This window comes from Notothenia coriiceps, unplaced genomic scaffold (genome assembly GCF_000735185.1).
Source record: "Notothenia coriiceps isolate Sejong01 unplaced genomic scaffold, NC01 NC01_scaffold00035795, whole genome shotgun sequence".
In the NCBI taxonomy this organism is placed as follows: Eukaryota; Metazoa; Chordata; class Actinopteri; order Perciformes; family Nototheniidae; genus Notothenia; species Notothenia coriiceps.
The window spans coordinates 1-3,206 of NW_011368496.1; the positions used below are offsets into that span (position 1 = coordinate 1).

The 3,206-nt window shown below is 39.5% G+C and overlaps 1 long non-coding RNA gene across 1 annotated transcript; it reads left to right on the forward strand.

The window, feature by feature from the left end:
• The first annotated feature begins 471 nt into the window (after positions 1-471).
• On the forward strand, positions 472-1,700 carry LOC104963207 (uncharacterized). Its single transcript, XR_800288.1, has 3 exons — positions 472-788; positions 886-1,061; positions 1,538-1,700. It is a non-coding gene; the product is annotated as an uncharacterized lncRNA (long non-coding RNA).
• The last annotated feature ends 1,506 nt before the right edge of the window (positions 1,701-3,206 follow it).

Below are 3,206 nucleotides of genomic sequence, written 5' to 3' on the forward strand. Positions count from 1 at the left end.
ACACACACACACACACACACACACACACACACACACACACACACACACACACACACACACACACACACACACACACACACACACACACACACAACTTGTCAACCCTCCCGATTTTCGCGGGAGACTCCCGATTTCATTGCCCTCTCCCGGTTTCTTCCCGGGGTCATATTTCTCCCGATTTCTGACAAAATCAGATTTACTCAGGACTGTTTCCACTCGGACTTTAATACAGCTACACCATTGTTTGGTTTCCATGGTAACACGTCTCTTTAGTAGCGCGCGCAACTGAAAATCTGACAAGGTGAGGCAGATAGTCACAGAAAACAGAACAAGAATCGACAACTACTCTACTCTCTGCTCACTCCTTTCCTGCCCACACATATGCTCCATCAAGGATGGTGCTACATGCTGCACTTAGAAATACAATAAGCATGTTAATGTTAATCTAACAGCTCCGGCGATAAACTAGCACCCCGCCCCCCCCCCCATTTTGCATTTTGAAATGCTCCCGATTTCTGAAATCTCAAGGTTGGCAAGTATGCACACAGTCACATGAAAGCCACCCCTTTAATGCAGATGTATTTTCTGATTTCTACATTCTGTTCTTGTTGTTTGTGGTACTTTTTTCAGATTGATGTACAGAGTACTTTAGTGCAGGGGCATGAGGTAGAGATTGAAAATTTACATGATGAAGACCTTACCTGCCTCCTTTACCCAACAAATATACTCAACTGCTCCTGGTCATTCAACACCGTACAGCAGGATACTCAGCTCTTTGTCAACATCAGGTCTTTTTTTAAATGATACATTACACATGTGGCATAGAGAGTATTTATGAATAATTAAAGGCATCCTCACATTCTCTTTCCCTCTGTTTTCATACAGCATCTGTGATGGTAACAAATCAGTTCAGTCTCCTGACCTGTCGTCTAAGGAGAAAGTCGGATCAAGGTCTTTAGCTCTGCACGATCACAAGATGTCACTTTTAATCTTACACTTCAACTTCACCCTGCACGGCGAGTGGACAGTCTACGCCTCCAAATACGACCTCAACATGCTAGGTCAGTGATTCTCAAATGGGGGTACGCGGACCCCTGGGGGTACACTGGGGTACTGCAGGGGGTACGTGAGATTTATAATAATAATAATAATAATGATAATTAAAAAAAAGGTTAATTAAAAAAATACCATGCATGATTAAAAAAATTATCTTAGTACAATAAATTAAATAGAAAACACAATTTTATGTCAAATGTGTGTATTGTATTTGTGTAATCTCACTTCGAGGGGTCAAAAGGTAACCAATAGGGCAATATCACGATGAAATAAACTTGATAATGGAGTGACAGGAATTTTAGTGTCTTACGTAAAAAAAATCAAACCATTTTTACCATATAAAACGAGAGGGGAAAGCTATGGTTGATTTTTTCACTGGCTAGTAACCTATGGTTGTAAGCTTAGTTGCTCGCGGAAATCCGCAGTTCCGCCTGCATTTTTAATAATTATTTTACGAATGTTGTCGTTGTGTGTGCCACAGAGGTCCTGTCTCCACCCCAAAACATCTCTGCATCAATCAAAGATGGAGGTCTATTGCTGACATGGGGTTCGCCCCACAGTAGAGCCGACACCGACCCCTCCTGCTTTGAATACCAGCTGGACATGGGTGACCAGGTACAGTGAACATGTGTGTATGGATGTCAATTATTCAATAATGTAGGCTACGCTTCCTATGATGCCTTATAATGCATTGTAAACATACTTCTTATACATAATAATGCTTACATCACTGGTTGATTATCAAAAATAAACATTTACTCCATTAAGCTACACCAGAATGCATTCTACCCACAAGGAGACAACCTGTTTTAGCAAAATGGCAAATGATATCCAATAAAGCCTTTTCCCTAGCTATCTCACCAAAGTCCCAAAGAAAGCAGCACCTGCAGTGCCAACTCTTTCTCTCGCATGGTAAGGCAACAGGTTCTTAATTATGTGACGGAGGATTTTTATTTATTTATCAGTAGACCTCAACACTTGTATGTGACAGGTTAAGGGGCGGTTCATCTCTAAGCGGTTGACCAATCACAACAGAGCCGGCCAGCTAACCAATCAGAGCAGCTCTGGTTTCAGACAGAGGGTGAAAAGAGGTGCTGCAGCACAGACAGTATGAGAACAATAAAGAGCTTTTTGAACATTAAAGCATGGAGACATGTCCCAGTAGAGACACTACATACTAATGACTTTGCATCCTGTGATTTGGATATTACACTAGACCATAATGTGAATCCATCCTAGTAGAAACAGTAATTACGGTCACTACAGCCAAGCAGCATCTCTCCTTCATGTGTTAATTTTTATAAGGATTTGAGAAAGGTTGCCGGTAAAAATGCCAATCATTTGGTGTCTGCAGCCTCTCAGAAGTAAGACATGTGTTGCTGTTCTCTGTTTTGTTAATCAACCCAATGGGCATTTGACTGATGATCTAATGATTAAATGAGAATGATGGAGTTAAACCAAACCCTGGTGTTGTGGGACTATAATCTCTTATAACCTCAACGCTTTAGTACTGGGCGTTTGTGTAGATTATCTCCTGCAGAGGTAATAAATAGCTCTCCTTGTTCAAACATGGAAGCTGACCACAATGATGCAGCTGACATTTATTGCTGGTCACGTTAGTAGCTATATTTAGATATACTTTATAAATAGAAATACATATTTGTATTTCTATAATAGCTCCCTTTTCCATTCAGCTGATAGTATCACAACAGGTTGTGCTGCGTGCACATTGAAACCATGACGGGGAAAAACACTTCCTATTTTTATCCCAATGAAAAGTATATAAATAGATTAAGTGAAGCTTAAAAAATGCATTTACAAAAAGTGAATACCTTGATAACATAAACTTGTTTTGGTCATAATAATCTTGGGATTGTAGTAATTTCACAAGGACAGAAATGAACACATTACCAATTACATCAACACCAAAAAAACAAAATATTAAAACTTGCTCGAATCCCAAAATGTTCAACTATGAATGGAATAAAAGTGGAAGTGAGCCAGCAAATAGAAGCTGGCCGTTTCATTACTTTATGTTCATGGGATAAATATAAATGTCAATTAGATTGTTATTATAATAATCCTCCTTTTGTAAGGATTAATTCCACTTGGAAAGACATTCTATAAGCACTACTAAAACTACTACTCCC